Source organism: Ceratosolen solmsi, unplaced genomic scaffold (genome assembly GCF_000503995.2).
Source record: "Ceratosolen solmsi marchali unplaced genomic scaffold, CerSol_1.0 scaffold1, whole genome shotgun sequence".
Classification (NCBI taxonomy): Eukaryota; Metazoa; Arthropoda; class Insecta; order Hymenoptera; family Agaonidae; genus Ceratosolen; species Ceratosolen solmsi.
The window spans coordinates 6110646-6135251 of NW_011948415.1; positions in this window are offsets into that span (position 1 = coordinate 6110646).

Below are 24606 nucleotides of genomic sequence, written 5' to 3' on the forward strand. Positions count from 1 at the left end.
GGAGGTAGAGTAGGTACGGGAAGTAGGGGGCAATAGAGAGAGAGAGAGAGAGAGAGAGAGAGAGAGAGATAGCACGTCGCGCAACAGCGGGAGGCCCATTTAAATGTCGTTAGAGCGGTCGCGGTGGCTCCGCGCGCACGTAGATGTATAACGAATAACTGCTGGAGGAAATCGGCGACCGGTTTTTCCAAGAGATCGACGTCGGTCGCGCCCGACGCTCACGCCGACGCCAAAGCCAACGGCCAAAGCCAAAGACGGCTTATCGTATTCTTGGGTGCGTGCGCGCGAAGGTAGATTCCTCGGTGTATCGCGCGGGACGTGAAAGCTTGGCTGCGCGTGAGCTGCGATCCGACGTTCCGGCCAATTATACACTCGCCCATGTGTGCGTTATTTTTATTGACCGTTCTTGACCGTTCGACGATCGGACACCTCAGCGATACATCAGCCTCATTGTATTCCCTGTGTACACTCGCGAGAAATTGCTTAGTTCCTCTTAATATATGGCGCTGTAAAAGCGATTGCGCTATCGTTTACCAGGCTCGCAGCCTCTTTCTTCATTATAACTAAATTGATGTATTTACGCTTTTACTGAAAATGCCGCTCGGCCTTAAACGACCATTTATTAACCATATTGGCGATCTGATTTGGGCTTGTTAAACAAATTGTAATCGACTACCAATGGGAGGATTGCGCTCAAAGGGTCGTTTACTCTCGCTATGAAGAAACGACATGCGATTCGTCCTACCTTAACTCTAGTCGTTTGCTAATTATGGCTCGTAGTAGACTAATTACGAAAATACTGTTTTTGCTCAAGGTGTAGAGCTTATCGCTATAATTTCAGAACCGCGGTGAGAACATGTAACATAAATATATTTTAACTTGCAAATAATAATATAGAATCTACCTTGTGCTTATTTTTTTATATATATTTTTAACTTTTTTTTTTTTTTTTTTATTTTTCTTTTTATCTCCTCGCGTTTGTAATCTCGATCATGATTATGATAATAGATGAAGATAATATCATTCTGGTAGACACAATATTTTTTATGGAATTTTTCGTATTCTATAATTAACGGAGTAAGCTTTTACTTAACAATATTATTTGATCGATGACTCTAATAATTAACAATTCATTCGAATGCAAATTCTCATCGTTCTCATCTTGCTCCATTAATTCGCGTTGGCGCAATTTCCAATAATCTTGCCATTTGTGTATATCAGTTATGGTTATTTGTTTTTACAATATTATTGTAATTATTGGAATAATTTATTAATCAGTCTGTAGTTTGTTATGAGAATGTTATTGATTCTTCAGTGCCTAGAATGTGATTTCAATTTATGCTTATTTAATGAACGCTCAAATAAATAAATATAGCGCACTGTTTCGACAATCAAGTGGAACGAAATTTATTATTAATTTATAATAATTAAAAAAGTAACTAATTATACAATATTACTATAATAATAACATATATTCATGGCAGCAGGTATACATTGAAAATTCATTTTTTTAATCGGATATGCATAAAAGTGAAATATTCTTTTATTAATATAATTAATGTCTTTTGAAGATAGCGCGATAACTGTAGTTAGCAGATAAAAACTATAAAGTGTTTTAGTAGATTTAGAGGCTTAATATGTAGGAAAAGAGTATCGTAAGTTTATGTTCATTTTAAGGAAATTGTGCTAAGATCCGTTGAAAGACTTAACAAAATGAGGTAAAAATTATTTAAGACTTGCTGAAACTCTGAAACTCTATAAAGTTAATAATCAAATTTCATTGCGAAATGAAGAAACGGAGATTCTCATAAAGTAAACTTTAATTATGCCAATTTGTACTATGGACGTCTGAAGTAAGATGAGTTCGGCTTGCGTATTCATTATTATTAATTATAGTTAAACACAATCTGATTTTTCATGAGATTACATTTTCTATAAAATATTCGTAATAAGTAGCGTTGATAGGCGTTTTTACGTTAGAAAAGATTTTTTAATCATTGGAATATCATTTAGTTAGTTAATGAAACGACCGAAAGGAAAATGTGATTATTCTGCCGTAATTTATTTTCATTGTAATATTCTTCGAATGACTCGAACGATATAAAATATCACAATAATAGATGGATAGTACATAATCTTGCAGCGTATTTATAATATAAAAATATAAAATTTATACAATTTCCGAAGAAACAAATGCTCGCAACTTAGTCATCGAGGAGCTTAAAAATTGGAGCTCATTTGTTTGGCACGTGAAATGACTAAAAGCCAGAGCGTAAGAAATATCGCCAATTTTTAAAGCTGCATTCCGAAAGAGATGCATACTAACATAAACGGCATCATTCGTCACATCTAGATAAACAGTTACAACAGTTAACACAAATTCTCGTCTTCATAAAGTGTAGCGATTCATTTTGTTACTGCAAAACGTCTAACTGTAATGCCGAAACATTTTTTCTTTCGTGTTTCTTTTCTTTCTTTTTTTTTTTTTTTTTTTTTTTTTTGTTCATTTTTTCCCAAGCATAAAGGTTAAAGTGAAGTGTACATATATTTGGTTTTGTTCATCAATTTTAAAGAATTCAACAAGCTGTGGAATAAAGTAAAATTAATGGGACGGGTTGGGGGGTGGCGGGGAGAGGTGGCTATATTCCTAAGATAGAAAAAAAATTATATAAAAATACATAACAAAACTTTGAAGAACAAATTTTTTATCTTCGATAAATATTTCATACGAACAAGCGAAAAAGCTCATACCTTCACTCCTCAAATTATTATTTTTAATTATTTTTATACTCCATTTTAATGAAAGTCTTATCAATTGCTGATCAAGATTATGCAGGTATACAATTTAGATTTTAATCTGTTTATGAAAGTTTTACCCCTTGTCTTTACAGATTGGACAGGTCCGCAATTTGTATCTTATTTTTCCACAGGCCATCTTCCTCCCGACATCGTTTAAAATCATTTATAACTAAATATTTTCTCTTATTTTAAAACTACATTTAATGTAGAATTTTGTTGGTTCTATCGCATTGCCTTAATTGAGAACTTTCGTAAATTCGCGTAATGGGCTTAAATAGTCGAAAATCAATTTTCTTTTCACACTTTTTTATATACTTTTGCCTTATTAAATTGTGTCTACGTGTAGGGGTGTGCGCGCGTGTGCCTCATATATGTATATTCCAAGAGTACGTCAAATATGTTATATTTATGATTTATTTAATAACAGCTGGATATCAATTTTCAGAATTATTAACATTTCTTTCATTTAATAGCAGATAATTTGTTTGCGCTAATATACTTTTAGATTATATTATTTTCTACTTAGTATATAAATCTTCGCATTAACGAATTGAATTTTTTCTGCACGAAGAACCTTTTTTTTTTCTCGTAAAATATTTTCTTTAAATAGCATTCTCGAGTCACTATATGCTTGATATTTATTGTACTCCAAACTCATTATGATGACAAAATAAAATAAATTATTAATGACAATAGTAATATTTTTATCTATGATATATACTTATGCAAAATTAATCATTTAATCATTTAATCATTGTAATCATAATAAAATGAGACGCATTTAAAAAAAACATACACCAGTTGAAGAATGAAGAAACAATTTAAATTTCTAACATATATCATTTATGTTATAAAATTTTTTTTTATCCATAACTACATAATTTTATACTACTATACTTCAAAATACTTTTGATTAAATTTTAATAGCATTTGATTTAGTTATGGCATAATTAATTTATTTTTACTTTTTGCCTTTTGCCTTTTGTTTCGAAATATACAAATTTCTTTCATCTCATTAGAAAAAAACTTGAATGCAATGTATTATAAAAGCTACTTGAACATTTATTAAATGAATATAATTATAACAGTATATTAGTTTTATCAAAAATACATTCGATCGATATGATTTTATTTACGTATGTAGCGTTAGTCAGCAACTTGTTATTCTAAAATTTGCCATTTCGACAGTTGATTTTTAATTACTTGACCCGACAAACTTTAAAGCAGCAATATTGAGAAAAATTTCTACTTTCAATAGGGAAATAAAGATACCGTTAGTGATCAATGGAAAGTCAGCAGTTTATATTTTAATTTTTCATAGTTTCAAGAGAAATAGTCCTGTGTAAATGTAAAAAAACAAAAAATGAAGATGTGAAATCGTAAGTTTCAGTTAATTACCTACGACGTTTCCGTTTTATTGTTTAGAGTAGGAATTCTTTTTTCTTATATTTTACTTCAAAAATTATATCTTTCCCATAAACGACAATAACAAATTAAATTTTTCTGCTATTAAATTTAAAACAAACAAAATTATATAGTGTAAAATTTATTAATTATACTAAATTCATTTCGTCTCTATTTCGTCAGTTATTGTTGCGCGTAAAGTTGGTGTTCGTTGTAAATCGCCACTAATCGTTCGGTCAGCTATCGGTTACCTTGATAATTTTCCATTTAAAGAAAGTGTAGTAATTCTATTATATCAATACTATTTGAGATGAGAAAATTTGTATTCCTTAATTCAAATTAGTTGATCGAGTTATTGAAATTTTCATAACGCACTATTGTTTATTAACATCTTATTTTCAATTATACGTACACATAAACAATCACGTATCCACGCGCGCGCACTCATACAGAAAAATATTAAATATTACATCAATCTTTCGATATAATTGTTGGTAGAATAGAAAGGAAATTGTAAACGAATTAACGTTCGTACGTCAAACGTGTATTTTCTAATATCCCTACAATACAACCACAACAATGTTCTCTAGCATTAAAAGTTAAGTAAAAAGGATATTAAAATATGAATTTTTTTAGTGCAATTGATATATGTAATCCTAACGATATTAAAAAGTCTAACATTTTCAATAACTGTGTGGTAAACTTACTTTTTACACTACCATTTCTCATTTGAGTCATACGTCTAACGCTCGGCTAATTAATAATCAATAGTGGCAAAAAAAGGTAATGTTTCACTTCTTATTTATTAAATCAAATTGCAAAAAAAAATAAAAAAAAATTAATAATAATTCCATTTCCTATCACTGATTGTGCAATTAAATGAATATGAAATATTCGAGCTTAGATTAAATTGAATTTAGTGATGTGCCTTGATATTTTACTATTGCCATGGTAGCTTAATAACTCTATGTATCGATACTAATTTATTAGAAATATTCTCAACGATTGTGTAATATGACGGATGGAAAATAAATACAACGTCATGAAAATTCGAAAAGAAAAGAGAAGTACATATGTACGTATGTATATCTGCTGTATGGAATTTGTCTCGTAAGATTCAACTATTTTGAGATAACATACGAAGCAGCGGCAAACGTACAATCAAATCATTGCGCATGAATAACGAGCTTTAAAGATTAATGAAATTCTACGAGTTGGTTTTGCAATAGGCTCCTCGTTAATGAAACCTGAACCGAAAATCATTGTCTCGTAATGCATTTACGTGCTTGTGACCTAGCAGCGTAATATCCGTCAATTATCTATGTTTTTTTTTGCTTTTATTTCCTTTTTTTTTTTTACGGATAACGATGGCTTTTTATACTGGGCAGAGAAGAGCTTGTAATGTCGCAAGAGGCAAGGATGTGCGATGGGCGCCCTCGGACACGTGGAGAGTTCGACGCAATGCAAGAAGAAAAAAGGAGGATCAACGAACGGAAGATTCGCGCGGTCGATGTGGAAGATGCGCTCAAGGATGCTCAAGGGAGTTCGTCCGGTGCAGCGCCTCGCCTCGTTCCTCGTTCGTGCGCGAGTTTTGCGAGTGCATCTCCTTCTCGCTTTCATATTTTCACCCGGGCGTTCTTTTTAGAAAGTCTTATTAGGCGCGAGTAGCGGCGGTGGCGGCGGTGGCGGCGGTAGCGGCGGCGGCGGAGGCGGCAGCAGTGGCGGCGGCTATTCAGGCTCGTAACGTACGCGCGCGTGCGATTATATTCCATAAAATGTGAGGGGAAAGCCTTGGCAATCCGAGGAGAATCGGTAGCTAAATTTCAACGAAAAAGGCGATGTGCTCGGGCGTTCGGTAAATATGAGGAGAATATATGTTTAATTCGAGGAGAAAATATGTTTAATGCGGCCCTCGCGCCGCGGCAATCTCCTCCATCATCACACTTTTAGACTGAAAAATGCCGCTCGTGGCGCTTTTGATGTGCGGACGTACACGTTCACGTTCCGCTAAGCGATTTCATGCGCGAGATTCCAGGATATTGCGCTTTAGCCTAATTTAAACGCTCGTGTTTCGAATTAATAACTAATATTGACTTTCAAGCGCGTGGAATTATATCAATTAATAAAATGTAATTGAGTTGTGTGCTTCCGGAGCTCGGCCGAGCGTCGCCCTTACCGATCACGAGAAATCGTGCGTTGCAGCTTCATGGATAATGAAATTAGAGTGAATAACGAGAAACGAATTTCTATCCCATTCGACAGTTTCAATTTAACTCATAAAATGGTGCGAATATTACAGGCATTACCGTTATGCGCTCTTTTTATCTTACTTAACGAGTAGCTTATTAAAATTTTCTACCGTGTACATCGAAAATTCATATAATTTCCAATAAGATGTAATCGGATAAGATATACACCAAGGAGACTTATGTAATTATGCTTCGTGGGGTAAAGGGGTTAGAGAGAGAGAGAGGGGGGGGGGAGTGAGAGAAAAGAAAAGAAAAGAGGGAAAAAAAAATGAAAGTGTTGCTCGGTTCTGCGCGTTATCTCGAACACGTAGTAGAGGTAAAAGAACAACTAGATAAATAAAAATGTAAGTGAATACAACATAATGGCCAATGGGTCGTAAATATTTGTTACGATTAACCGTTTCATTAATATTTGGCAGCACGTAAATTGAATGAGCGATTGTAAGTGAGCACGACTGATCCGAGAATAGCAATTGCTCGAGCTCGGGAAGCAGTCAAAACCGTGAAAAGCATTAAAATTAATAAGCCGGGTAGCTCGCTGCTTTAGTAAATCACGAATTAGAACGGCTATCAGTCGAGTGTGGCACATTTAATTGACTGCGATTACCGACATCTGGCCCATTTTTCCTCAACGCGTCAATGAAACTCCGTTACCGATCGCCTCCAATATTTCCCCTCGTAACGGCACAAAAGTTCGCATGCCACGAAGCCCGCTTACTCCTTTTAACGCAACTTGCCAATTTAATAATCCAATGGCCGACGTTTCATCACGGCGCTTCGCCTTCGGTCCAATTTCCCCACAGCCCGATTGAGCGATCGGGGCGTCACCGACTCGCTAGACATTGTCCGCCAATCGCAGCTATTGCCCACCTACGATAATTACCCTCTTATGCCAGCCCTTCCACGAGTTTTTCTTTTTTTTTTTACTTTCGTCACTCGACTCCCAATATCTACATCTTACCCCTATGATTACGCAGTGGATGAGCTCGGGTTGATTAATTTGCTTGGATTCCAAGTTCCGCGAATAGGCGTTTTCCCGATAAACGTATTTTCGGGATAATATCACACGTTTCAACGCCTCCACATCCTCTCCCTTGATATACGACACATTGAGCCCTGTGTTTTGCCATTAGAGCGTACCACGAGATAAATGAAGATGATGCGAATGCGAGGCATAAATCCCTAGACGAGTCCCTCGACAACATGGGAATTAATTTCAATTCGATCTCTGCGGGCTGTCAGCGAATGCAGGATTTGCTCGAGACCACGAGCTAACTGTACATACCACGGGGAAGATCACCTTGTACGATGACGTGATTAACGTTCGGCCGATGAGCGATTCCAAGCCCTGACTATATAAAAGGCCGTTCGGTTGGTAATGCTCTAGTATTTGTACTCTGGTATTTTTAATATTGCGTCGCTCTCTCGATCCAATATCTTCCTCTCCTTCACCTCTCTCGCAGCTCGTTCCTCTTCCTTATTTCTCTTCTCCTCTTCTGTCGTTCCGCTCAACGTATTTATAGATTTTACTTCTTCCGCGGCAGTCTCAATACGAGCTCTGCTTCTGCATTTCTTCATAACTCGACGCACTAAACTTGTAAATCAAATGTAAAATTTCACTTAACTTTTAACTCAACAAACATACTGGAAATTTATTATCTCAACTTTTACTAGAAAGTTTTTGAATAATAACTGCATCTTCGAGCGAATAATAAAAGCAACGATATGAGTATTCCGCGTTACAATGAGGCGAACAATATTTCCTCTAAAATACCGTCGATGTCCAAGGCAAAGAGGCCGCGTTGCGCTTTCGATTGACAGAGTAAAACAAAGAGAAGCAAATATTAGCTTTTAATTTGCAAATATTTTTGTAAACTAGAAGCCATGTCAGTAAATTAATTTATTTATGTATCAAGATAACGTTAAGATAAAAAATCAACAAAAAAAAAAAATAATAAGCAATGCCGCGAATAGATTTAGCACAAGATTATGAAAAATTTCACTCTTGCATTTTTCGAGGTAATGAACTTTCAAGTTCCAAATACTAATTTTCCAAATACTAAAACTCCTATTCAAACATTCTTAACTTTCTTTATATAACGCGAGGTTAAAATATATAAAAATTCTGTTGTTAACATGTTTGTATTGTGACGATTACTCGATAAATTATAATTCTAAATGATCGCCCTCTTTCATTACGATATAAAATCATTATTTGTTAAACGTACGCGTGATATCATTTTCTAAGATATTTATAGTCAGGGAGTGATAAATTATATTGGTAAAGGAAAATACTAATTGGCAGCTCGCAATAGGTCTGAAATTACATTATAATTTCATATTTAAGTTATTGTTGTTATGATTTAAAGTATTACGGTTTAATAGATATTACAAAATATAGATGAAATTTATGGTAAATTAATAACAAATCTCACAAAATAGTTTATTTTATTATCTAACGTAGAAATTTTTGCATATTATATATATATATATATATATATATATATATATATATATTAATTTTAAATAATAGAATGACAAATAACTTACAAATAAAACTTCTAATACTATTATTATTATTATTATTATTATTATTATTATTATTATTATTATTATGTTTTATTCACAAATTAATATTCGTAATGATGTTTATTTAATGAAAAATAAAATAACGTTCGACGGCATAAATATATATTTAAAATATGGGTTGTAAAACCTATATATAATTTATATATTAAAAATTAATTAAGTCGGTTTAAAGTAAGATGTTTTTATTTATCGCACATCTCTAATAGAAACATTCAAGCTTTCGTAGTAAATCTTTCATAAAATTAATCTTTTCATCAAATTGACGTGTAATATCAACAACATTTCCTTAAGTGCATATTATATTATATAAGTATCGGGTGTTTATTTTAAGTAAATTCGCGATAATTAAGATTATATTATAAGTAATTTAGTAATGTCTTTTTTTTTCACTTCAAAATCCTTAAATAACATTTCATTTTAAAAAAATTATCGATGTAAGTGTCAATAATGGAATATCAGGCCATTTGTTAAAATCAATGTTCATATCGAATACTAATAAAAGTCATCGTATAATTAAAAAGGGGTATGACGTTAAAAATAAATCCGCACATTTGAAATTCTAATAGTTCATTAAGACTTTGCGAATGATGTATTTATGAAATATTTACATTAAAAACCAGATCGAAATTTGCTAATGTTACGTATGAATAATAATGATTTAATAACTTTGGTTTTTATTATGAATAATTAAAGTACTCGTAAAATCATTTGTTTAAAGAACAAATTATTTTAATATCGCTTACTTACGAATGTAACCAACATTTATTGTGCACCAGTTATGCTATCATCTTTATTCGGTACTTATAAATTATTATAGCAATTAAATGCCTAATCATAAAAAAAAGCCATGAAAGTATTAACTACTGACTTATTAATTCGATCATTCACCACGATTAAGGAATGAAATTTTAATCTATTTTTAATTGTTATTAAGGAAATCGTGGATTTGTGACGACGATGATGATGTTAACAATGGCAACATTCGGAATTGAAATATGTGATATTTATATTTATGCGAAGCAGGATTACATTACGATAGCAATTATTATCCGACATTATTATATAATTTACACTAAATTCTTTAGATTCGTCGATTCAACTTGAAAATGAAAAAAAAAAAAAAAATTAAAAATTATCCGTGCCAATCATCGTTATGAATCGTCATGCTAATTTTACTGATTCAGAGACTCACCCATCGTATCATCACGCCCAGGAAAGCCCAATTTTCAATTTATGACTCTTGTTCGTTAAATAAATATTCTAGAAACTTTGCGTTCGGTAAAAAAGAGATATAATCAATATAACCAACGACTGTTCAAACAGCTTCGACAAAAAATTGCGAACTCATTAGTTTATGAAAGCAATATTACCAAGCAATTAAACTACCGTTGAATAAAAATCTATGATTAATTATCCATCGCATGAATATTAGCATAAAATTTGTCAACGGTAAAATGTAATAGTCGAGAGGAAACTGCTGTTAGGTCAAGATGACTGTGAAATTCAAGGATGGTGGCTGCTGATAAGCTCCTGCAGGATAACGAGACAAGGCAATGGCTCGCAACACTGGGGGTATTCGCTCGCAAGTCTCCAACATCATTGATAATTTTCGATTCGTAAATAACAAAAATCACCATCGACGCACTTCCAACTTCGGGCCCATGGACCACCTAGGTGAAAAAAAAAAAAAAAATGGATAGAGAAAAATTATGGTTACGCCCCGTCGTCCAAGACACCCAGAATCGACGATTCTACATAGCCATGCAATGAAAGCGAAGAGTCTCGCGTCCGTCGAGAGCTCGTCGGCGTCGCTGACACTGGATACGACGACCTCGAAAGTATCGAAAGTGATGCAGAGAGTAGTCGTTGGCAGAGAATTTTCTCTCCCCCCCCCCTCCTGCCGCACACCGACCAGCGCGCAACGATCTGAATTGCTCTCGCTACCGCGGCTCGCCGCTACCGCTCTCGATGACCCTCAAAGATATACGAGCGGACGGCGATTTCTTGAGCGCGCGCCGTCCGATCGCGAATTCAATTCGTGGATTTTTCACCCAGAGCACCCAAGGTGCGTCCATCGAGGCGTAAGGCACTCGCGGCAAGGCGATCCGTCGGATTGCAAAGAGTTAAGGAGAAGCTCGTTTGTGCGTGTCGAGCAAAGTAACGTGAGACGTAGCAAAGCTCTCAAAGCTACGTTGCGCGCGCTTTTTGCGGCTCTTCCTCTTCGTCGATGACTCAACGGAACGAGACAATGAATCGACCGGATGGTTGAGTTGGTGATCGAACGCACGAAGGAGGTGAGCGGGGAGAGACGGGGCGAGCTAAGGTCACGGGGAATCGCGGGAATACGACGCGGCCATTCGGATGTGCGTGCGTGCACTTGCGCCCCGACCAGCAGCTGTGGACGAGCCTTAAGACAGAGAGCTCGCGTGTCTCGGGCAGTCGCGACCCACATCCTGGAGCGAGATAAAGTGCTCTCCTAGAGCCAGCGCCTCGTTCGTTCGGCGAGCGTACGGCAGTGGCTCTCAACGCGACCCCGCCTTCTCGCGCTCCTTATCTCTTACTTCGTTAGCCGTTGCGCCGCGGCTAATCCTTTCTTCGCCCGGGACTCGCGCAGTCGATCGCCGCCGAGCTCCCCGGCCCCTCCGGGCTCGATCCACGAGACGCGCTAACAAAGGCTCGGCCACGTGAAAACACCGAGCTCGCTTCTATCGCCTCGAGCATCGAGCTGTATTATTTAAATTATAATGGGAAGCGCGCGGCGGACAGTTCGGATTGCGCGGGAAAAATTTTTAAAGATCCTTCGCCGATGGGCCGATAGCGCTCCGCGAGTCTTATCTCTCGACGTGGAAGCCCCTGGCGCTCGACACTTTCGGGTCCCTAATCAGAGTACGACAATGGCCTCGGGGAGGATAGAATTAATCCGATCCTAGGACTCCTCGGCTGCGTCCTCAAAAGCTCACGCATTGTTTCCGGTAATAATTAGGCGGTTAACAAAGTCGCTATTCTCAAGTTGACGCATTGAAAATGATTCGTAAAAGAATCAATTGTTAAGAAGCATTGGCTTGAAAAGCATTCCCCGCCGCTGCTAATGTACTTTCTATAACGAACAATTTACATAGCCAGCAATTTTTCGCTCTCATAGCAGAAGATAAAAAGATCGAGTATCTCCGGAAGCGTCGGCATGGAAAATACGAGCTTTTATCGCGCGGCATTAATTAAAGGAGGATTGAGTGAGCGAGTTACAGAGAGAGAGAGAGAGAGAGAGAGAGAGAGAGAGAGAGACACTGACCGTTCGCTAGGATCGTCGAAGAAAGTGCGCAAGACACGGACAGTAATGCTGCGCGTGTGTCGCTTGGCTAATAAACGAGACGGTAAGAGCAACGGCAACCACTGCAGCAATTCTCCTACTTCCTGCATTTTTGAAGACGTCGAGCGTCACGCCGCGTATGGGCACTCGCTCGCTCGCCCGACAGTTCCCGCCGCCCATGCATCCTCCTCTCGCTTTGCATTCTCTCTCTCTCTCTCTCTCTCTCTCTCTCTCTCTCGCCATCTGTCTCCGACTTCGCCTTGGTCGTTTTAGCGCTGGTGCAAGACGGGCACGTTACGTAGGAAATCGCGGAGACAGGCGTAGGTAACTCCTGTTATCGTTCCAGTCACTCCACCTCGCTGCTAGATATCACCCGGGGAACTGGAGCAGGCTGAGCGCGGGCTTTTTTTCCAAACTCGCTTCCGCTCGGCCGAGCTTTCCACCTCCTCCACGATCTTGGAGCAGCAACGACGCTTTTTCATCGAGCCTCCCCATCGCGCCACTTGCTTTCGCCCGATCGACAATGGCTCTTTTCTCTCTCGTATTTCCCTCCTCGTTTCACCTCACCACACCTCACCCTACCCCATTCTTATCCTTCGTATCCTCAATGAGTGTCGCTTTCGCCAATAAAGTAAGCGAGAAGATCCTTCGGGCAACGCCATCCGAGCCCCATTAACTCGCCCCATTAATCACGCGAAATAGCAAAGCCTTGTACACCAATCTTTTCCTCTCCATTGACCGCCACGCTTTGATCCTCGAAGCAGCCCTTCGAGATCTTTGGACGGGTTCGCGAGTGCGAGAGGCGGGGCAGGGGGGAGGGAGGGAGAGGAGGAGATAAGGCTGCCGAACGCCCGTTCCGACTGCTTGGCCCGCGTGCAAGCCGAAACTCGGCATTTGGCGTTCGGTAATCAAGATAAGGGGCGCGAGCGCGCTAAAATCCTTGGATTAAAAAGTCCTCTCGCAGGACTTTCATTAGCGGATTAACAGTTAGTTATACGGTAGCGAGGCGGCTACAGCGGCCGAGGCGAACTTAATAGCCCGAGCGGCGGCCGTGGCAACTACGTATCCGCGTACATCTACGCCTCGGATTACGCCTCGGCTCTCGAGGCGCGGCTGCCGCTTCCTTCGCCTGCTCCATTTTCCCTTTTCCTTTCTCATCGGAGCACGCACTCGGCACCACAGAGGCGCATGCGCCTGCCATAAGCGCGATCTCGTACGTGGCAGGCCGAGGTTGCGCCCCGGGCCCCGGCCACGCGAGCCCCGTCGACCCAATTACCCTCTACTCGTCACACCCCCTCCAAGCCTCCAACACCGTTAACAACCCCGAGCCCTTCGACATCCCCCCCCCCAATCCTCTCACTCCCTTAAGTACTGCCAAGCTTAAGTCCTAGCCAACTTCCCCTCACGTCTCGTTAACTCTTTACCGAATGAGCTTCTGACGCCTAAGCGAGCGAGTGCATCGAGCATCTCGCTCCTTTCGCACTCCGTCTTTTGCACAACTTTGACTATCTATTCGCTCGATTATGTGGGCAACGCTGTTCTACCATACGTAACTTTATCTCTCTTTCATCCGCTTTTTTCTTCTTCTTTATTTTTCCCTTTATTTTTTTTATTTTTTTTTTTTTTTTTTGTCTCTTTGCTCTTTCGATTTCTTTTTGTTGTGTTTTTCTATTGTTTAGCCTAATGCCATACGTAATATTCTTGGCATTCGTATTGTTTATAATAATAGACATTCTTTATTCCATTAGTTTTGATTTTAAGTTAATTTACTTACCAAAGTGCCGACTGTGCGTGTGAAAATCGTCTTATCGAAGGAGAAAATTTCACACCCTTCGATAGTATTTACATTGTATTATCGATGCAACGTATCTCGGCGTCCGTATACATGTCGCATGTATGCTTAAAAACATAATTGTCATTGTAAAAGATAGAGGGAAAATGATTTTAGCAATGTGAATAAACTGTTATATTAAGAAAACATACATAATGTATTTAAATATATTAAGTACGAAGGCAATTCGGAATACTTATATAATTCTATACGTTAATGATACAGTAATTTTCTTGTATAAGCATTTTTTCCGAAAATTTGTAACAAATGTTGTAATTTTCTTATTATAATGTCCACTCGCGTAAATAAACTTATGTATTGATATTTGTGTATGCTGGTAGATGCATACGTGCGCGTATATGTGCGCCCGCGTAAATAATCTGTTAAATTATCTCAATTGCCCGCTTTCCTCGAAATTCGTACCGACATTATTCAGCAAATACCATTAACAAATACATTGTTGTAAAATATACGTCTCTCTGAAAGTATCCAAACATCTGATTTATTGGAAAATCTTGCGTTAAAAAGGCAAATTATGAGAATACGCAGATATAGTGTTAGACTTATTACTATTTACTGTAATTAACAAAAATTAAATTTCCTTTCGTATGAAAAATCTTTTCGCAACAAAAAAAAAAAAAAAAAAAAAAAATAATAATATGATATAGAAAAAAATTGCTTTCTATAATTTGATGATTAACGATAATCACATTGACTACGAATATTGAGAAAATTACTATTCTTTTAATAAAGGTATGTGTGAGAAAAATAAAGTGAACTTCGTAATAAACGTACTTAAATATAACGATGTGTTTAAAAATATCCGAAGCATTTAAGTCGAAGAAACCATAATATTCCAGTTTACCAACGGTAATTAAAAAGTTGTAAAAACAATAGTAACATGTTTGCTAACTCAAAAACTACTTGTTTCAATTTTTCATCCACGTATTAATTAAAGAAATAAATTTTTTTCACTCACGAAATTACCGATAGCCCACAAAACAAATAAGTGGCAACGAAAAGCGCTTTATCCTTAAAAAGTAAAGTGAAAATTGTATAAATTGCAGAATGTTTAACGGAAAATAACGGCAACTGACTCGGTTACCCTGGATTGGCCGTATTCAATGAAAGAGAAGATAGCTCAGGGGTGAACAGAAATCTCTAGTGCGCGTTGCCAGTCAAAACCGAGTAATCGCTACAAGCTGTACATAGGCGACCGAGCGCAGAGTAACTTGTCTGTTAAAAAAAAAAAAAAAAAAGAAAAAAAAGAAGAAGAAATATATGTATGCATGTATGTATGCATTTATGTATGTATGCATTTATGTATGTATGTATGTATGTATGTATGCATTTATGTATGTATGCATTTATGTATGTATGCATTTATGTATGTATGCATGTATGTATGTATGTATGTATGATGTATGTATGTATGTATGCGCGCGTGCGCGTGCGTGCGCGTATATACATATATAATAATTCACAGCGCGCGACCTCGGAATTGCGTTCCTATACAGCAACACGCGTCTTGCTTCTTTTGGACCGAAGAATATAGGCCGTTCCCTGCTGATTTATGGAAATCAGATTTATCTTCTCCACTCCTTATTCCCTTTGCCTTTTGCCATTCATTTTCTGATACCGCGATTGTTATTATATTCTGAAACTAATTCGACGTCCAGGGAGAAAAAGAGAAGGAGACGGTTTCATGTTGTATTCGCTCGATTGTATAAAATCGAATACACGGACATGTCGAATTATTTATTCGTTTTAACGTCCGACCACTTATCAGTTGTGCACTCTTTCATACATTTATGTTTCAATGTAAATTCACAATAAAGTAAAGCATTACTGAAGGATGAACGAATTACTTTCGAGGATTCGAAAATCGCTCCGATGCACTCCTTGCAATACTACTCTACTACTATTTCTCATATGAGATTTCCCTAATTAGAACTAATTAGGATAAAAAATAAAAAATAAAATGCGTAAATCAATTAAGTCGAGCTGGTGCAGTTCGTGCGCACTTATCACGTCGAATATGACGAGTAATTATTGGTAATCGTGCCATTCCCGAGCTTCCATCAGATCTATCAATTTACTTGCCTTATTATTCGTGCAATTATTTTCAATCATCCGTGCTGCTGCAAAGTGTACGATATTTACGAATTCGTATGATGAAAATAGAACGATTATTTCGTAGGGACAAATTTATTTTGAATTTACCTTACCGCTGCACTATTACATCTAAACAGACACAAGATCAAGATATTGTAATAACTACGGGCATTTTATGAATTTTGTATGAATTTTAGACTAATCGGCGATCGAGTGACACTTTTAGAATGAAATATCATGATGATTGAAGCAGCCAAGAATAATTATAGAGAATATCAGGTGTAGGAGCGTGAAAAAAAGTTGCTGAAAAGCATAAAATAAAGAACATAAACAAAATACGATAAACGATAAAGGAAAAATGAAAAAGGAAACGACAAACAACAACAAAATATGGTATTGCTTTTGCGACTGTGCAGCAGGTATAATGAAGCAACTGTAATAAAAGAAAAATAATCAATTAAGCCCGAACGCAGAGAAATTTGGCATGTAAATTTTTCAGCGCGCATCGGTATTATTTTAATTTTTGGCTTCAATTAGAAATTAAATTGGAATTTGAAATTTAAGCTCCTTTGACTGTTCGTTAAAGTTATTACAGTAGAAAGCCTACACTGTAACATAGTAATTTTAAGAGTAGAGATATGCATGTTTCGAAAATGATATTTCATGTTAATCAGGAACTCTTGTCCGAGAGAAATTTATTCCACGGCAAAAGTGATGATTTAAATGTCTCGCCTAAGAAGTTTTAATTAAAAATGAAGCTTTGAAAAATCACCGCCATAAGATTGATCGTGAAAAATGATTGTTTCTTTTGTTATTTCTTATTTTCATTTGTTTCTTGTTTTTGGTTTTTGGTTTTGTTCAAATGCTATGTACCCGACGAGACAGAATTTCTGAAAATAACTTTATGCTCGCAAGTAGAGAACATGACGCGTTACACGGAGGCGCGAACCGATCCGGTCTGCTTGGATTGCAAATTATTGTCATCATCGGTCAACATCCGCTGACATTCACTACAATTGCCATTCATTTTACACCTCTAATTCGTAATTTAAAGCATTTTCATGATATCGTGGCGAGGTCGGCCTCTGAATTGCAATACAGCATAATGGAGCATGAAGGAGTAGAGTAGAGTAAGGCTTGAGGATGTGAACTCGGCTCGTTCGGAACTTGGGAACGACCATCACCATCCAATGCAGATGTATGCAGGGAGAGAAGGGGAAGAGGGTCGGAATGAGGAGGCCGATGATGTAAATACGGCTAAGAGGCGAGTGGCCCTCGACCGATGGGCATTGGAAGAGGGAATCCCGAGATGGTTGATCCCCCTCCTTAAAGCAGCCATAAATCCCGGAAAGAGGGACGGTCGCGAGACCTGGCAGCCGCTATTTACGCAACCCACATGTAAATGGAATGACCGGGCGAATGACGCTGGACTCGAGGCCCCTCCACCATCACGACCCATCAAATCCGCGACGCACTCCCGACCTGGGAGATCATTAGGCGATCGCTTTCCATGAACGCTCGTCTCGTCCAGCCGACTCCGCACTCGCGTTGGCCGATAAATTTATAGGAGTGCGCGCGTGGTCGTCGTCGACGTGGGGCCGGGGCCTTCCGAGAAGCCAGTTCGCACTAACGACCGGACATATAGAGAGAAGCGGCTGAAGAGGCGCTCGGCTACCTCGGCCGCGGCCCCGCGTACCGGGAAATCAACTTTCTGCCTTTCCTCGCATTCCGTGCCCCCGGGCGACCGGACTTATCTCGGCGCTCTTCCTCCGCCGGGGCGAGGGGCTTCGCGAAATCGAAGCGATAAGGGGCACCGTTGCTCGCGCGCCGCCAGTTTTTCCGGTCGAGCAAGGTCAGGGCGACCGTCGAAGCGCGCCGGAATGCGCGAGGCGAAAGGCAAAGAGGCAAAAAGCCCGCGGAAGCCCCGGCGATCTGACTTCCTCGCCGGGAGCCATGGACATCATCCGTCGCCGTGGACGCGGACGACGCACGCTAGGTGGAGCCCCGGGAAGCCAACTCGTGACGCGGCTCTTGCCTTTTAGGTCGCGGACGACCGGTCTAGGCGTACTCCGGCCTGCCCTTCCATCCCGCCCCGCCACGTCCCACGACGCCGCGTTCCCTCCGCTGTATCCCGGGCCCTGTCTGTCCCCTCCCGCGCAAACGGAACTCTGCCTACTTTATCACTTTCGAATGTGGCGCGAGTCCGTTGCGCGCGCCTAGAGTTCCGAGTTCGCGACGCGGGAGCTTGTGCTTCCGAAGGAATTGAAGGTTTTCCCGTTCCTAGTTTCCCTTGGTTTTTTACGATTCTACACCATTTGGCTATCGTCCGGGATGCCACCCGCGTCAGCTTCCGATATACTGGCTCTGCGTATTTAGAAATGCAACATTAATCCAGCGTGCCGAGCTCTGTCGGTAAAAGTACATTGCGTTCACCGATTAGCAGCATCGATAAAAGATTCGAGCATCTTTTACCCTCAAAAATTCAGCGAAACTCTAAAATAAATCACTTACTCGACATTCGACTTATTATCTTCGACATATTACGCGAATAAATTTACAGCTATTATACGATTAATTCTATTTGTTAATTTGGTTAGCCGCATAGCTGGTTAAGAAAACTAGTTTGACATTTTGCCCGCGTCATTAAAAAATTATAGCGCTTCCTGAACAAAAAAAGTAAATGAGACGTTAATTAATTTGAAAGAAACTTCTTCTTTTTTCACCTGAACGGGCATTGTAATCTCCTCGTGAAAATTCAGCCTGATAACGAAACTGATCATTTTTACATAAATGAATGATATTAAGAATAATAAACTGGTTAAGCAGCGCTCGAATCATCCATCTCTCTTGTCTCTTTTCTGCTCATAAGTTTGACCGAGTTTACAATTTGAAAGCTTAATAATGCATTATGCAATATCCGCGGTACTTAATGAGATTTGCGCGAGTATTGAAATCATTGGAGATCGTAATAATAGGAAAATTTGGTTTTTGCAATAATATTTGGAAAAATTATTACACATCGTTATTAATGGTAATTAATAGTAGCCTCCTTTCCCCCTCTTCTCATCATCATCATCACCACCATCATCACCATCATCATCATTATCATCATCATCATCATCACCACCATCATCATCACCACCATCATCATCATCATCATCATCATTTACTTCTTCTTCTTCTTCTTCTTCGTCTTCTTCTGCTTCTTCTTTTCCTTCTTCTCTTCCACCTTTATCGACTGAACTTTCGACGTTACTTTGTCGATAAAATTTGTCAATACTCTAATCATAGTCAATTAAGCTATTCAAGGAATTTAAGCCAGATAATGAAAGTGGACGCACAGCTCGTGTAATGGCAAAAAGCTCGGCTGTGTTTTTTCGGGATATTGGCGAATGAAATTATCGAACGAATGCGGTATATAATACAGCGGCGGTCCCGTGACCCTTTACATGTCATGATCACGACGATCAATTATTACAAGAGGTCGAGGGACCAAGGAGACGGGGGCTAATCGTAAACATAAGAGTGCTCTTTTATCAACAACGACAATAAAAAGCTAAAGAAAAGTGGAATAAGAGGATGGGACAAGGAGATGGAAAAAGTTCGGATAGATTAATATAATTGTGATAATTGGTCAGCATCGTCTCATACGGAGCCTGACAAAATCAGTCACGCCAGGCCAATTTTCGTTAACGAGTCGCGCATTTATGCCACCGCGCAAACGGCGATTAATTAGCGCTAGAGCTTCCATTATACGAGAGGGAGTCACGAGGGATCTTCGTTTAACGTCGGGCTCGTGAGGCCGCAATAGGGCCTTACCCGCTGCAACTCTCGCGCGCCCAATGCCCCATATATATATATATATATATTATATTACAAAATTGTAAGCTGCTTTCCAGCCTATTCAATGAGCCAATTAAAATTATCCATCAAAATGTACTCCCGGCTCAGCCTCGCTTGCCATTACCCGCCCCGCCAATAATTATTATTACTTAGGATTTTTCCCTCCTCTTATCTAGATAAGCTTATCCTTCTTCATTTCATGCGCTGCTGCTTATTCGTAATACTTCACGACCCCCATTACGCTCGCTTTTCATCCGCCCAACCGACTCATTAATGCGCCCGTCCCGGATTTCTTAATTTAATTAAACGTTCGCGCAGCCAGTGGATGCACAGCGATGCAAGCGTTGCTCGCGTCCCCGTCAGCAACCGCGGCTTATGGCCGAGCATAAAGTGCATTCGGTTGCAAGCGAGTGTGCCGACTCTATACAAGCGGAAACGGAGAACGGCTAAGCGGAAAACGGATTTTCCCGTTGGTTGAATTAAGGTAGGATGGACGTGATCTTGGCTCGTTCAATAAAGAAATAGAGGCTTGGCAGCCGTAAGATTGATTGCGGAAGCCGAAATAGAAAATGAGGGGGGGGGGCTGTTGAGGAAAATGAGGGGGCGGGGGGTTGTGGGATGGGGTGGGGGAGAGGGAGGGGGAGTAGAAGGAGGAAAAGGAAAGTCGTGGGGGCACGTAGTAGCGGTGATAATGATCGAAATAACGCGCATATAAAGGCGCATCGTTAATTATCCGCGACGAATTACAATATCGCGATGAGAGTATCTCCATGGGAAATGTCCGCGTACTTATAGCTCCTAGCTAGCGTAGGGCTTCTGCCGGCAAAATAATGATTAGGATGAGGTCCCGCGCAACGACGCTCAGATAGTATTAGTGATAACGTTATTGTGCACGGCTCGGCCCACCCTCGGCCAGTTGCCCGGCTCTCCCGCTCCCTCCCTCTCTCTCTCTCTCTCTCTCTCTCTCTCTCTCTCTCTCTCTCTCTCTCTCTCTCTCTCTCTCTCTCTCTCTGCGTCTCTGGTAGAGCGGGAGCTCGAGAGGGACACAAAGAAGCTGGTTCCCGCATTCCTGGGCCATGCCAGAGCGGATTGCCGAAGGCGGAGGCGACGGCACGGCGACGGGGGAAGGAGCTCTCGTTGAGCGGGAACGAGGAGGGGTCGACGGAGGTAGGGAAGGACCGCGCGAAGCCTTATCTTCCTTCCTACAATGATTATTATAACAGTAGGCCATGGTTCTCTGGCAACGGGCAGGAGGAGACGCAGCGAGCTCGCGCCGGCCCAATCATAACGGTAAAGCGCAGCGTCCACTACTCGACGACTCCCGTGCACCTATACGTGTGCGCGCGACACAGCGACATCTCGCAATCTGCACAGGATGGGGCCTTTCTGCAAATGGGACTGAATTCCTTCGACTGACGTTCTCGTCCGAATGGACGCCAAGCCCTAGCCACTTTTAATAGCTCCGAATAGCCGGAAACACCGTTTGATTACGAATGTCTTTAAGCGATTCTTCCACACTCGTTAGCGCAATTATTCCCTTTTTGCGACACTGGCGTACGAGCACGAGATTTCGTCAAGAGTTTGCCATTATAGACAGTTCCACGTTCAACTAGCGTCGTCGATTGTTGTACTTTATATGATGCGATGATGACACGACTCGTGGTCGTGCAATGCGCCAACCGTTAATGCATTGCCACCATATTTGGGCGGCCCGTTTTTTGAAATATAGCCTCGTTTCTTTTTTTCTCTTTGTTTTGCTCGAAATTATATCTGTGCCGGCAATTTTTATATTTATGCACGCCATATCTTTTGCAAATATTTACTTTACGTAGGCGCTTAATGGCAATTCGTCACTGGAGCAGCAATTTAATTAATACGACAAAATCATTAAATTTTAAAGTGCACGACTGCCTTTTGCGCGCACTCTAATAAATGGGACATTTTCGTGAAACGAGCAACTAACCCGCTTCCATTATTAATAAAATTGTGCAGCTTCGTTATGGAGAGGATACGGTACTGTGGTGGTAAACTCGTTACCAAAACATAACATGAAAATCACTATGGTTCGATAAATATTAGAAAATAATGGGATTATCCGGGAACTGTTCCGTTCGCCAACGCGAATAATCGAAGAATTCATCAACGCGCGCAATTAGTCTTTTTTTCTTATTTATTTATTTATTTTTTCTTTTTTTTTTTTTTTTTTTTTTTTTTTGCGCCAAAGCTAAGATCCAGCCAATCGAAATTCCCAAGATATAATACATTGGAGGCTATTTCCCATGAAAGTGCGAACGATCGGCAAAGGCGAGTCGACGTTGTGCAAGAGTCCGTACCGGAGCGCCGCTAATTGCAAATCTTTAATTAGAAGCGAATCGCAACGCTTCCACAGAAGTCGATCATTCCTAATTACCTTTTCCTTGCCCTTTTGTTCTTCTCCATCCGATTCTCGAGAGTCGTTATGAGGCGTGACGTTTATTCTCGACTCGCGACGATTGCACCACGTATTCGTACACATACACAGGTAAGCGGGGAACGCGTGTCGAATGCAGCCTCTAAAGCCCGTGGCTCGTACCATTGATCATTCGGACCGCGAGCCTCGGTATCTGTCGAGCGAAATCTTTCTCGGCTACGTGTCGCGCCACTGAAAGGCACGAAAAATTGAGAAATCATACATCGCGGAGAGGATAAAGACGACGGCGGTGGCGGCGACGTCTACAAAAAGTAAATTGATTTTCTTAACACGTAAATATTGCGTCGAACGCGAGGCGAGAGAAAAAAAAGAAAGACTTGTCGTTTAGTGCTACGAGGCAGAGTGAGAGGGGGGGGGGAGCGTCGATGATTATGAACGGGGAGAAATTCCCGCTTGACGTTTCAATCGGTCTGACGTCATGTGATCGCCGCTCCGACGGCCCCAAACATAATTTATATTTGTTCGGTGCAAGAAGTATTCAATCGCTCACGAGTGTCCAGTGGATTTGCACGGCAGCCTTTAGCCTTTGCGCTTACGAAGACGCGGAGAAGTCCCAAATTATCGGAGTGGAACTGGTTTCATGTACCCGGCACGACTCATTTTAAGAGTCTCGCATAAATTCTCCCCTCCTCCTCCTCCTCCAGCACCCCATCACACACACACACAATCTCTCTCTCTCTCTCTCTCTCCCTCTCTCTCTCTCCCTCTCTCTCTCTATCTATCTATCTATCTATCTATCTATCTCACTCGCTCGTACGAGCACTCACGCACGCACGCACGCACGTACCACCACCAGCTCAGCTCGGTCCTTATGCCGACTCGTTACGTTTAATTAGCCCCCGTGCACCACACCACATCGGCGAGAAAGCTTTCCCATATGGACTTGAGACGCGCTCCCAAGTTCCTACGGCTTTTTTACCTCTTCGTCATCCTTAAATGCGAAGGAAATTTTTTCTTTTTCTTTTACTTACGAGTGGATAGCTTTTATTCGTTATTGCACGTCAAATAAAATTCATAAACGGCAATAAAATTCACAAACATTATCGTTCACTCATGATTTTCTGGCTCTTTTACAAGCGAACCTATGTATAATTGATTATTCGATTATATTAAGATGCAGCCATTTATCGGATGTTACGAATAAAAGTTGAGTCTAGTGATGATTTAAATTTAAAAAATGATGGAGATTATCGCATGCCTCGCGTTTATGAAACAACAAAAGTGATTGATTAATTTTGAAAGGGAAATCGCATAAGTAAGGATAACTAAAGCACTTAAATAATATTTCCGTTCATTTTATGCAGGTCCCATTTGTATAAAAATAAATAATGTTAAACCTTTCACTGGCTTACGTGAAAAAGAGAGACGCCCGAGTTTTTTATAGCCATTACCTCCATTCGTCATTTAAATATATAAAATGCACGTTTTACTTTGCAATTTCACAGCGCTCCGATGATGTCAAGAGTAAGAGTACAAAGTATCTCCGCCCCATTATACACATAAAATACGTGTAATCTACGCGCAACAAGATCGACAACATGAATCTCATAAGCCTATAAAAGAAGAAAAGAAAAGTGTTTGCGTTAATATGAGTGGCATTGCCATTGCGAAAGTATTTGTCGGGCAACCAGAAGAGAGTATCGCGCATGTGAGGAGCGGGAAATTAAGGAAGGCCATGTCTACGAGCAGCCACTCGTTTTTCTTTTCTTATTTCTTTTACGTGTAAACGACGCGAAAAATAAGTCACGTAAAGCTGGATCGATAAATCCAAGTCACTCGCATTTTATAGCTCAAGCAGGATCATAAGTGCTGGCGTCATGTCCTCAAAATGTGAAACAACCCTTGTACTTAATAGCGATGAGCTAATGCATCCATACATTAATCGAACAAATTTCTCTACTCGGTTATACCAATGGTCCATAAAAATTTGCTTCTTACGTAGCTTACGACGATAAAGGCATTCTAGCACTGAATTACTATTTATTGTATACGTTGTGAG